The 14055-nt window shown below is 34.2% G+C and overlaps 2 non-coding genes across 2 annotated transcripts; one reads left to right on the top strand and one right to left on the bottom strand.

Annotated features, from left to right (window-relative positions):
* Positions 1-3450: 3450 nt before the first annotated feature.
* Positions 3451-3569, bottom strand: LOC115444436. Its single transcript, XR_003938730.1, has one exon. It is a non-coding gene; the product is annotated as a 5S ribosomal RNA (ribosomal RNA).
* Positions 3570-3669: 100 nt separating this feature from the next.
* LOC115444435 lies at positions 3670-3788 on the top strand. The gene has a single exon (XR_003938729.1). It is a non-coding gene; the product is annotated as a 5S ribosomal RNA (ribosomal RNA).
* Positions 3789-14055: the final 10267 nt, after the last annotated feature.

A 14055-nucleotide genomic window follows, 5' to 3' on the forward strand; every position in this document is an offset into this window, starting at 1 on the left:
ACATAAAAACTCAGTATCTACGAAGGAACTGCGGTCAGCGAACACAAGACGTTTTATTAAATAAGGCAGTCGGTAAAAACCATAAGGCACCCTTTATAAGGTAGTCACGGGTGGAACACACTGATTGCGATACGTCTTAGTTGTTAGTTGCTGGTCCGATGAACATTGGGGGATCTACACAGCGGAACAACGGCTACACCTGTAGAATGTTGACTGTCTTTAAGGGAAACTACAGCACCCTTATCATATTTATAGAAGACAGTGATCTGTTACTGTTATCTTGAATTACTAATTTGTTTGTATTATTTTTGGATGTTCTTTTTATGTTTTGATCTGGTTAAATATAGTTTATTATGTACCGTTTATATTTAATGTGTTTCATTTTTCGTATTATTATTTTCATTATACATAATACACGAAATGTCCAAAAGTGCAGTCAGTTTATAAACTAGTAATAGTATCTAAATGCCAAAATATCGATAGTGGTTCAGTAACTGGAATTAAACCTTTACCTATAAACATGAACACAGTAAATTCTAAAAAATAAATATCAAATAGATTCCCACGACCTTGTTCCAAATCTTCGATACGGAAGGATATCCGTTGCACAGCAGGACGTTGACTTCCACGCTTCATTTGCATCATCGCTCTACCATGTAATACTTCATTTTCGAATTTATAACAACTATTGGCTTTTATTGACGATTAGCCGATCTCCCGCTGTGAAAGTGTCGGAGCATCTTTATTGAATGGCGATTTGATTTTTTGTCAATAAATATTGGTGAATTATTCTATTTTAGTTTCTGGTTTTCTTCATTAAATAAGTCTACAGTATGGCAAAATATAAAAAAGCTACTCATGGTCGGAAAGTTTGAAGGTAAGAGATTACGAGTACGTAACTCCAAAAGATGGATAGACTAGGTTTCCAATGCGTTAAATGTTTCCATTAATGCAGCATTTCATCAGGCTGAAGACCGAAGCCGATGGAGAGATATCACTATGAATATAATTGAGAATCAACATCCTTAATAATAAGGGACTGGAGAGAGATGGCAAAATATAACTATACACTAGATTCTAAAATATGTGTTCTATAAATGTCTGTTATTAACTGGTTACTAGTCGGTTTTGTTTAGACTGTATTTTATCGATCACATTAAGTTATATCCTAGTAAATACCAAAAATCCAAATTCTCATTCAAGCTTTGCTATTTAATTTCCGATCTATAACAGTAAAACTTTTGAAATCTTAAAAATAGATTTAAAAAAATGTACTTAATATCCCGTAAGTCTGTTAGCGACCACATAAAAGTAAAACGGACTGGTGTGTAAACATGAATCGGTACCGAATCGTTCGCGTATTGTTTTTCGACCATTAAAACAGTCCGATCAAACATCTGACGCAGTAAATGTGTTTTCATTGTAAACAAACAGCTTGACCGTAGTTCTAGCACACGGCTCTGATACCTGGCCACACGCACTGTAACACAATATTACAGATCTTGATCAATATTACTTAGCGCCATTTCACAATGATTTAATTGTAACGTAGTCATGTATTCATGTTGTGCCTGGTAAGAAACAACGCAATGCTTATGTTTAAATACGTTGTCTGTTATAGAGGAATAAATATCATGACAACAATGTTTGTAAACGTGTAGAGCGTCTTCTATTGCGCCTATTTATTGAAGGTAGTAATCTTACTAAATATACTGCCTATCTAATATCCTGGTATTGCAAAGTGAGTTCACTGTACCAATTAGTAGGTACCTGTAGAGGGAATTCGAAAAGTAATATCGACCAACGAGAGACATTGAATCTTTGAAAGTCGCTTCCTTGCCTCGTCTTCAGATTATGCCAAATTTTCTAACCAATTTTGCAGCAAATTTTACATCTACGTCTTTCAATATTTAGTGCAAGGTTTGCGCCGAACAATGAACTACCATACCTAACTACATACAATTGTGACATGCATTTCTTTACGACGTCTAACTATTTGATGTTTTAGTGTAGCCACAAATGTATTAAGCCGTGAACCGTCGCCGCTGTTCTAGCCGTGAAAATCTGTTTCAAGTTCCATTCTACAAATGTAACAAAACACAGACTAGTTTGAAGGCATCGCGTGTGGTCACCGTTTTATTTTGATTGTGAAAAGATCGAGTCGAGTTACAGCACTAGCAAATGGTGTCCATTATTTAGTGGCAACTGAACGTCATGAGATCCGATGACTTGATAGCATCGCACTTAGAATCATATTCGACGTTTCGGTTATGAGTATTGGCTTCAATAACATTTTTGAAAAAAAAAGCAGATGTATTTTACCTTAGAAACAAATGTTGCCTTTAATGAAGTTCTCCAATAAGAATATCATCACTGTCAGGTTAAAGAACGATTGCACCTAATATTTATATTTGTTCTCAGTATCTAGAAAAATGCCATAGTAAGTATGTAGATGTAGAAGTCAATTTGTATACTGTGTGATTTAAAAAAATATTTCTCTAATTTAGTTTTGACAATTATTGTATTCAAATTTAATGTAGATTGATATTATGTAGTCTTTAAAGTAGGTAGAGTGGAAACATTTTTTAATTTTTCACATTCATATTTTCTTATAAGAACAATGCTGGTAATCAAACGAGTTATATTTAACACGAACATAAATTGAATGATTAAAAACACATCTCAACATAATTACGTCGGGGCAATCGTATTATCCAGTTTGTATCATCAATCTTGTTGCAAAACCTTGAAAATTATAACATAGTGTTATTAATCATAGTTTTTCTCTTACTGCGTAAATTACATGGAATGACCACATTAAATTACCCCTGTAACTGTCCAACTAACAAGGAAATTGTTATTCTACATCTTATATTTCTTGTTACATCGCCTGAGACATAATTAGGAATCACAGCACTTCGGTTATTGGTACTTATACACATCGGGATTCCTTTTTTTTATAGCATAAATAAGTGTTCGTCGCGGTTTCGCCCACAGTATTACAACGGTTATTACAGTGCAAGTATTTCCTGCTACAAAAGTTTGTAAATCAGTATACTAAACCATAGTGGATGCTGCCAGCGTCATTTATTTGAAAAAATAATTAAAACATTCAAATATGTCCAATCGGAACAAATTGCCGAGATAAACTATTATACAAAGTGATAATCCCAGACATTACCTATTTGTGTAACAAGTTCTATTCATATCCGTTTAGCGATTTTTGCGTTTACTTCTTGCGAACTTCCAAAAATTATTCACAATTATAACATTAGTAAAGTAAAGCAATAGTAACAATTCAGGACCGGCATTTAAACTCAACACTATGGGAAAAAAAGATTGTTCTCTCTTTTAAACCAAAAATTGAGATGTTAAGGACGTGTATGTGTATTCAGTATCACCTAAATGCAATACTGCGCATGGTGAGGAAATGAAGAAAAAAAAGCAAAAAGCCAACATCACGCGGTGTTCCCAGGCGGTCACCCATCCAAGTACTGACCGCGCCCGACGTTGCTTAACTTCGGTGATCGGACGAGAACCGGTATATTCAACATGGTATGGACGTTGGCGATAGCGACAGTAAAATAACCATACAGTAACTTATACGACATTATTTATTACAATAAAATTTTGTGTATTGTACTAAACAGCCAATTTACATCTATGGTTGCCAACGTCCATACCACGTTGAAAACACCGGTTCTCGTCCGATCACCGAAGTCAAGCAACGTCGGGCGCGGTCAGTACTTGGATGGGTGACCGCCTGGGAACACCGCGTGATGTTGGCTTTTTGCTATTTTCCTTCATCAGATCACGTGCACTATATTGTTTTTTGCCATAGTGTGATAAAGCAATGACTAAATAGTATAGTTTTGTTTTTTTTTTAATGAATATGAGTACTGGTGCAATATTTTAATCGCAAAAATCTTCTAATTGCAAAGTTGCACTTATGAGATAGGACTTGTTATATTGACTAATATATTTATTGGTCGTATTACATTCAACTATCATTATCATTGAACCTGTAGATGACTAGTACTAATTTAGTGTCTAGTGACTATTATTTATCATTAGTAGCATATCAAACTTTTTATAAAAATTGAGATTTGCGTGAGAATAGATACTTGTTTATGATTAATCGTTGTCCACGACCGGATCAGTGACATTAATAAAAAGTGCGCGTTAATTGTAGTCGGACCAGATGAGTTGCATACTATCCCGTGTGATGCATCATGGTGGTGACCATCGTTTTGTTTGCACAAAATCTTTTCGGTAGATGCTTGGACACTAATAATTAAGGTAGCATACATTTCGCATATATCGTCTTTAATATTGACTAAAACTTTTGCTTTTACAAATGTATTCTAAAAATGTTAAATAAGAATATAAACCCTCGAGAAATTCGTTATCTCCCTGATTATTAACACAAGGACTAAAAAAATATTTTTTAAAATTAGAACGCAGTCATTTTAATAAGTATACACAATCATAAATCATACTGCGGTTGTTAAATAAAGAACCATAACATGCTTAATGACTTATAACAATGATTAATAAGTTTTATCTTAGCAAATAAATGGCCGATGGTCACCATCTAACGACAGGATGACTATGAAACTAGGTGTGTAGGCGCCGCGCGTCACCTGCACAGCTTCCCACGGTGATTCACTCAGCATATCCTTAGTAATCTAGCTCATTACTTGGCTCATGTCGGAGCACTTTTTACAACTACTAGTTTTTGCAGACTCCGTTCGCGCGCATGCGTAATTTTATCCTATAGGATCGTTTCACGTTCCGGGGAAAAAATGTCCTGCGTAATGAAGGATGTGGTGTCATTACAATAATGAGGAAATAAATGCGAGTTTTAAATAAATGCACTTATCTTTTTTTGTATATTTTGATTTATATGCTAAATTGTTACATTTGCAAAATGAATAAACGTATTTTGATACTAAACATGTTGGAATAAACATGAACAATTGCAGAAACATATTATACCAACTCCGTTCGGTACCCAGGATTCTTTTTACTATATTAGTGAGAACAAGAAATTCGACAGGACTATTAAAATGTATCTGCTATAATTATTTTCGTTAACTGTATTTACATTTAAGCAAAGAATTTTAACAGATAAGAAAGTAAAACAACTTTATACAGCCTTTAAACCAATATCTTTAAAAATATGTTTAAATTGCGTAAGGTAGGAAACAAGGCAATTAAGTACACCAGAGCATATTATAATTATTCAAGTGGTTGGTTGTCACTGTTTCGTCTGTTGCACTCTTAATAAAATAATGACCTATTCCAAAATTTATAATTTTTGGGAATCGTCAAAAAATTAATTTCTGTTTGTGGCCTTTTTTTAAGTTGCTTTTAAATTTAACTTTTTAAAGATAGGTCAAAAATGAAACCGCAAACGAAGTCGCAAACAAAAATTAGTTTTTTGTCGATTCCCACAAATTAACAGTTTTGGAATAGGTCATTGTTTTATGAAGAGTGCGCTGTATGAAAGACCTCTCCCGATATGAAGTAAGGATGGTAATATAATATTTATTAATTTATAAGGAAGGAAAATTAAAATTAAATAGCATTAGCTTTTTATAAAAATCGCCATTACCAATGACAAATTAATAAAAATAAAATAAAGTGAATAGGTAGATAATATTTATTTTAAATTTTCCTTACTCAAACGTATGATGTTATTTGTATGAAGACATAATGCTTGGAGTTGGTAGCCCTCAACAAGTTTTTAAATTTATGTAGAAACGCAGTCAAGTTTTCATAAGTTGAAGGCAAGTCTTTCAAAATCAGTTAAATTGGTACAAGTCCTATAAAATCATGCTATAAAAATCACTTATGTAATGCGCACAGCGAACGTAAGTGTGACGGTTTCTCGTAATATGTTTATAGGCCAAACAAAAAGTGTTTTATAACTTTCTGCATACACCTGTTGATGTTTCCCACGATTTCTCGTTCCGTCATTTTCTATTTTTCTCAGACTCCGAGTGTGGATATGATTTAAAAACATTCCACCATTCAACATCAATATGTACTTTTATTGGATCTGTAACAGGTTTTTAAATGTATGTTAGGTAGATATTATAAATTGATTGTACAAAAAAGGTCAGATTTCCAACAAAAATTGTTTATATGACTTTATTATTGTGTAAAATTTTCTTTCTTCAAACAATCTACTTAGTTGTTCAAAGGAGAGAAGGCAATGAGAATGAAGTCACTCCACTACCGAGTCACCGATCATTCAAATCAAACATGATTTTCTATCACTTCTTAAAAGTAATTAGTGACAGCACACCTGCTGATTGGAATTAAATTCTCACACATTAAAAACCCAAGATGAAACGCTACATTGGTGTATTTAGTTTTTGTAGGTCTGACATTTGAAAATACTTACCTGACGCAAACGATGACTTGCCGATTCCGATCTAAGGGTCAAGAATCTATACAAAACGCTTTAAGTAATTCGTTGCAGTCAAAATATTTTAATGCAGGAATGATTTTATATTCTATTGAGACGAAGGTAATTGTACTAAATATTTCAATTAGGTTCTTTATTACTGATGAAGCTTATACCAGCTAAACACGGTTTCAATCTTTGAGAGTGATAGAAAAAAGAACGAGTAGGTTCTTCCATTTAAAAATATTTATTGTTCAAGTGCAGTTATGGAATTGTAAATAAAACCTAATTAGGGTAAAAATAATATAGAGAGAAACGTGAAAAAGATCTATTTTTGATGAATATGAACGAACTCACACGATCACAAATTGGAAATAAATGGATATATTAGTATTCCGGGTGACCATCTGGTCACTTTAGTGAAATGTTGGCCCTTAATGTACCTTCATAGTGACTCATTTCCGTTAATCGTGTTTCGGCACCGATCTTTGTATGTCTAGCCACTTTGTAGGTAGTATATTTGAATGCATTAAATATATTATAAATTGCATTAGACAGAAAACTTTTTTATTTATCATTACCTACAAAAACACTAAGGTACTGAGCTGTTAAATGCAGATATGGTCATATAGGTGGTCGAGTACATATCTCATTAGATATATGCGTGGCAACGTAAAACCTGGTAATAAATTAGCAGGCCAGCACAGAAGCTGGTAGTGATTTCCTGAGGCTAAGCGCGCACCTGTCCTCGGTTCCCACACCTCGGTTACACAATGAACATGCTTTTATTCATTCGCAATGTTTTTTAATGTGCGTTCAGGATGCTAACGCCCGACTGACGAGATAATGAGCGATATTGGTTTAGAATAATTACTAAAGAATCCTTATAAGAAGTTCATGTTTTTATTTGATTACATGCTTGTCAGTGTCGTCATTGTCTGCAAATTTATGTTTTTTATACTTTATAAATATGAATTTATAAATGCTATAACAAGCTGGTCATACTTATCTTCTAAGTTGTAATATGTTCAAACACGTCATTAGAACTCTATTCATTGAAGTTAATAAACTAATTTCCCCCAGCGCATCGTTAAAACCGCATTTATTATAGCCATTTGTTCCCGTCTCATTACTATCATTCTGAAAAAGTAATTATCCTTGCCTATAACTCGATCAATCATATTCCACAACGAGATATGAAATTTAATTTTAAGTCGTCGCTGGATTGAGCGCGTCGTGACGAGTGACGAGCGCACCTGTCCGCGGTTCCCACAACCGCGTCTCGTTTTATTGAGACATACCACAGTATATCAGACACAGGCAATTTCACGGCAATAACTATTTACTCATTGACTGTTTATGACCGTTAATTAATGGTAAGCTTCCGTTTTCCTTGTTGGTTAAACTGTAGCTAGGAGTATCTAAATTATTCCAACAAATTCTAAATTTGAAATGCCCAATTCCTTACCGGTCTGTAGTTTTTCAGAACTCTCATCATAGATCATTATTTATAAAATTGGTAATATTTCACGGATCTGGGTGGTGGGACCAATACTCCTTCGCAAATCTTTACACCTACGAAGCCGAACATTACTTTACATATCTTAGTATAAAGTCAGAATATTATAACTGTTGATTGTAAGTATTATTAATAAACGTAATTTTCCTATACCAATGACAAAAGCAATTACTTGAAGTATTACTTAACAATTTTTCCGTATGTGTTAACGATTTTACCTTGATCTTATGGACAACGTCGTTTTGCAATATTATAATATTATGACTAATCGTAGCAAAATTACACCAATCATTAAGAAATGGTACTTTTAAAAATGTGCTTACCCTATGTCAATTAGCAAGTCTTTAAACATAGCTTTTTCGTTACAATATGTGTACATTTGGAGTACATGTTATGTTCAGAAGGTCAAAAAAGAATTTTTGGTGGGGAGTGAATATCTTTAAAAAAAGTTTTCTAAAATATTATAATTGCAACAATGTACGTGCATAGTGTGCCCAGTTTTGATTTATAAATTTGATTGGCTTCCCCTTGTTGTAATTCTTATTCAATTATCAACATGATCAATGAATTTATTTCATACGTTTCAAACCGGAATTAAACAAAAGGATTGGATTGGACTACACGAAGAACCTAAGCCTCGTTTATAACACCTTCAATTTCCATAATTAGTAAACAGACATATATTGTTAAAATCAAATGCTGGCGAAAATATATCCAATTGTAATAACGCCTGTATGAACCACAAATTAAAATAAATACTTATCACAAATCCTTATCTCCTTTATTTTCGAAGTTTGACAGAAAAGAGCATTACGTCCACCGCAACATAATTAAAGCGTTCGGATATCTGTTTATTTACTCGATTTCTTGACGGACAAGTTTTTGCACAGATATCGATGCGTGAAGATCACTTAAAAACTAAATTACACTACCCTGGGAATAATATGATTATATCTGGTTCGTTTGCGTGCAATTTATTTTCCCCGGTACTTATTAACTTGACATTCACACGTAAGTTTCTTTGCTGCTTGCTAATTTAACATAAAACTGCTGCTAAGTAGCCAACTAGGGTAAACGGCTTTGCATTTCTTGCCTTGAAGCTAGATGACGCTAACATTGTTTTATCTTTGCAATCTCCTTTAATATTGAAGTGTTTGTGCTTATTTAAGGATATGATTACTTCGTACAATCTAGAAGTTAAATGATTAACATTAGAATTTATTTATGTAATTAGGAACTTTTTGTTATTTTTATGGATCAAATCGTATGAAGTGTCCGTCAAATTGGTGTGGAATGACATTTAAAAAATGTACAATCTTTATTCGTTAAAATACGCTATATAATACCTAATATAGAGGTACTGTTCAATTATTACTCATGCTTATTCCTTTGGCTTATTCATTGAAGAGCATGAGAGGTGTTAAAACAGTTTAAAAAACCTAACATTTGGTTATTCGGTGTCTCCGCATATTTGTTAACGCATACCTGCCACTACCGTTCACCTCTCTCTGCCGTGATTAAAAAAGGCAATAACATTTTCGGGGAAATATTACTGGATATACAGCAGTTTTTATCCTGTTTCCAAAAGTATAAGTGCGTCACTCTTCAGTTTTGTAATCGGTGACATTACCAGACGGCCATAAAACCGCTTTACAACGATAAACAATGTATTTAAAATATAAATGCTTAAACAAAGCGACACGTCTTGCGTTAAATTCACATTTGGTACGTTAAAACAATAACAAACCGTTGAGAGAAGGTAAACATTGTCGCAACAATGTCTGACGATGTTTGTGGCTGCACCCACACGCAACCTTGAGCCTGTACGAACTTGAGACCGCAATTGGTCACTAGTAGCATTGTCTTTTTGCCCAGCATGCGTTGCAGGTGCAGGCGTGACGTCACGGCCATGAGAATATCCCTCCAGTTGCCATTCTCACGCCTTCGCAAGACGACAATCGGAACCAGTTTGTACATTAAAAGTGCCGTTAATGCAACCGCAGGGTTGTTATAGCGGTCCCGATAGATAGTTATGCTCACTACATATTAACGATGTCCTTAATGCCAGCTACATGGCCGCTGTAATTTAGTGGATATCTTTAGAATCAGACTGAGCGAAGCTGTTGTTTGCCGCTCTTACAATATAATTTGCGTAAATGTGTAAGGCTGATTATATTAAGTTAATTATATCTTTTTGTCGCTGTGCAAGAGGTTGAACTTTATTATTCGTATTGGGCACGAAACGTTTGCCGCGCTTCAAGTTTTGCATCGTCGTTTTTGGTTCTGATTAATTTGCTTACTTTAATTGGTGTCCAGGCGTATTAAGCAGCGGGAGAGCCAATTTCATGTATACTTTTAAGATTTTAGGCCGGTAATGGTGCTTCTTACCGCAGCTCCAAAGATCTGTAAATGGATTCCTCGTGAAAAAGGCAACCATATCCTTGCAGCTGTAGTTTGACTTGGTCAACTGTTTTTCGAAGCGAACAACTAACGATACAAAATAAATCAAATTTTATACTCACTGCTGGTCATTACGATTCCAATCCCCGTGAACAATTAAAACAGGATACGCGTGCACAGTGATTGCTTTTATTCAAATGAATGCGCAGTCATCGGGTTGTATTGGGAAATTACCATAAAATCGGTCCCACGACGGATTCATTGTTGGGGGTGTGTGAAATGCGGGACCGGAAGCGCAGTGACGCGTGTAATGTATTCCATTTTCAAATAGTGTCGCGGTTCCGGTGGTTATGTAGGGCAAAGGAGTTTTGCGTATAACTCTAATCGATTACATTTTTAACTAATTAATTTGTATTGATTTGTGGACAAGTGGCTTATTTAATAGGTATTCAAGTTAATAGAAGGTCTTTTCAAGGTAGTATAAGTTATTTTTAAACGGTATCGAAAACATTCGTTTTCTTGAAATAAATTAGTTCACAGGATAACATCCTATTGCACTTATACTTCAGCTTATTAGTAAAATAATTTTCAAAATCGAAACAGTAGTTCCAGTGATTAACGCGTTCAAAGAAATCATAGTCAATCTAGATTATAATCAGTAAAAAATCTATGTCTTATTTGCTTTCTATAGAATTCTCTGTACCTAAAAAAATAATAAATTTAGCTTTATAAGTACAGATTTTAACATTGCCTTACAAAGATACCTGATGGTATTGATGTCCATATGGAAGTCTTCACACCCTATCACACACAACAGATGCCGTCCTTGATGCATGCGCCTTCTGTCTTACTTCCTAGCAGATGACGGGATTTATCGATAAAAATGCCACTGGAAGCCCACTGGCGTACGGATTTCCTCGCAATCTTTGCAACATAAGGAGAGGAGAGGACGATTTGCCGCCATATTGTCTCTTCCTTGTACACTGTGTGACATTCTAATACTATATTGATATAGTTATTTTGAAATACGAAATTTGAGTCTTGAAACTCTAGATTAAAAATTAATTATGTTACTAAAACTATTTGACTAATTTAATTGTGTAGTTAATAAACAAATAATAAAAATGTACATTTATTAGGACACACCGACTCTTTGAGGTTTTAATAAGAAGAAATGAAATAAAATTTCACAAATTGATGTCGACATAATTTTATCTAGGATGTGTATATTCTATACTCAGTAGCATAAAATATTCAAAAATTCTGCATGCACTTTATTTAAAATTGATAAACACAAGTTAGAATTATAAATATTAACATGTGATTAAAAAATCTGTACAATACTTCTTAATTTATTTTAGACAGACACCTTAATGAATTAATATGTTTTAACTAATCACTTCCATGAAATCTTACTTAAAGAAATTACTAGACAATAAAAAGACAAAACAATATTTAGATTACAATTTTTCATTTATCGATAAAGGCCCTTGTGCCTTGTCGAAACCTGTTCATCAGTTATCAAACGTTAACACTTTTGTTTAAATAAATCGCTCCATCTACCAATATTATATTCGTATTAAATCTAATGGGTTTCATTACAAGTTTATTCCCTCAGGAACGTTCAAGCTTCGGTGCTCGAAGCCCCGAGGGCGGCATGCGATGCCGTCAAGATCGTGGCTTTAACTTGTAATAAACTTTAATTCAGTAGATATAAAAAATGAATGTCGGCGTAGTTTAACTTTCTACTCTTCGAAAGTTTATTTAAATCACTATTGGTTACAAATAAACGAGTGTTAAAATATGAAGGAGTCGAGTTAAACGGCTCTACTGCAACGATTTTATGGATACTGTCACTATTATAACCTTCTACTATTTAATTACTTATTCTCTGGTTGAGATTATAATAAATGGTTTTAATAATACACTCTGTAATTATTAATATCTATTGAATTTATAGTTGAAGGATCTACGGATAATTTACATTCTTGCGAGTTTAGTCACCAATAGACGACTAGTAAGAATGTCATTATTTTATTGCGACAGTAAATTGAGAGATGTTTTTTATTAAAAAATAGATCGCGTGAACGCTATGAGCTTGGTGCCGAACATTACTTACTATGAAACTGGCAGTTGCTGAAGTCATTTTAGAAGAAATGTTACCGCTAAATGTTCGTATCAGAATCTGCTATAACAAGTTCTTGAAACATCTGATTTAACTTGATATACGCCGTAAGCTTGCCAAGGTGCCCTCGGTAGGAACAAAGCAGCAGACATTGGACATGTTGCGCCGTGTCATAAAATTACCAGTCTTACGTCGGATGTCTGACGATGACCCTACGTGGTTGCGATGCGAGCGAAAGCGACGTAGCGTTAGCATGGCATTTGTACAAGATGTTCAGTATGTTACCTGTATTTTCTGATCTGCATGCACGTAAACTTTTTCACTATTTCAAAATTAGAGTTAATACAAAAAAAGGAATTGGTAAGAAGAATATGCATCAAGATTTATTTTCCATAACGGATTATACACCATAAATTGAAAAGTGTTACTACTGTCGGTGATTAGGTAAAGATAGCTACATATAAATAGTACTTGAAGAGACGATTTACCTGAAATGGTTTCTAGTCGTTAGTTTTCAGGTGGGTGTAATAATGGAAAATCAAAATAATTTCTGTCCAATGATCTTTACGCAACTTTGCACATTACCTTGATAATATTTCCAAATTGTGATTTATCTCTTTGACTCTTTCATATTTGTTGTAATCAAGATAATGGCAAAAGAGCAATTAGTTAACAGACGTGTAACATTCCTTAGTAAAAGCGGCCTATCTTACTTGTTAATAAAAAAACTCGCGAAATCATCGCTTCGCTCAAGATGAACAGCACCCTTACTGGACGTAATGTAAGTGGATACGGCGTCAGTCGGTAACCGAACCTGGTCCTCACGGCGCGGCGCGTCGCGGCCGACGCTGCGCTCTGCTGATCAGACGGATTGGCCGCCTTACTACATTAATAAACGTTGTGTAGTTTGTACGTTGAATATTTTATATAATTACAGTTCAGAAGCTGAGGATTGTTAGGTAGAAGGCGAAAATTTGTTTGCTCGTTTATTTACACCAGCGCCTTATGTTTTCCTTTCCAAGACCTCTACTTTGCGGAATGAAAAAACTTAAAATATAAATATGGAAAATCTTGCCATTTTTACATGACACTTTAAAGTATGGATAATAGACATATTATCGGTGGAACATAACATACATATTCTATTTCACCATAATTTGTTATTTGATGGTTTAGTATCATCTCTAGTCTCCATAATCTCAGTATTGCCCAGTACTTTCTCAAAAATGCCTCACTAAGGAAGAAAATCCGCGGGGCGTCCAAAACTATATGAATAATCGCATACCAAGGCAAATATTGATCAACAAACCTGTTATACTAAATTAATGTTAACACACGGTCGTCACCTTTACGCAATTATTTAAATTACTTAAGATTTCCACTTTGATGAAAATTATTTGACACCAGATCGTTAATGACCGAAATAATTATTCCGTTGTAATTATGATATGATGATGATATGAACGCACAGGCGTAAAAAAAGCGATGTGAAGCAGTAGTTAACAAAGGTCTAATTGAAATACACAATCTCTATCTACTTTCTTCATTATTAGAGGACAAAAGACGAAAAATCCAATGATTTCTCTCGTTTACGCG

This window comes from Manduca sexta, chromosome 15, assembly GCF_014839805.1.
Source record: "Manduca sexta isolate Smith_Timp_Sample1 chromosome 15, JHU_Msex_v1.0, whole genome shotgun sequence".
Taxonomy (NCBI): Eukaryota; Metazoa; Arthropoda; class Insecta; order Lepidoptera; family Sphingidae; genus Manduca; species Manduca sexta.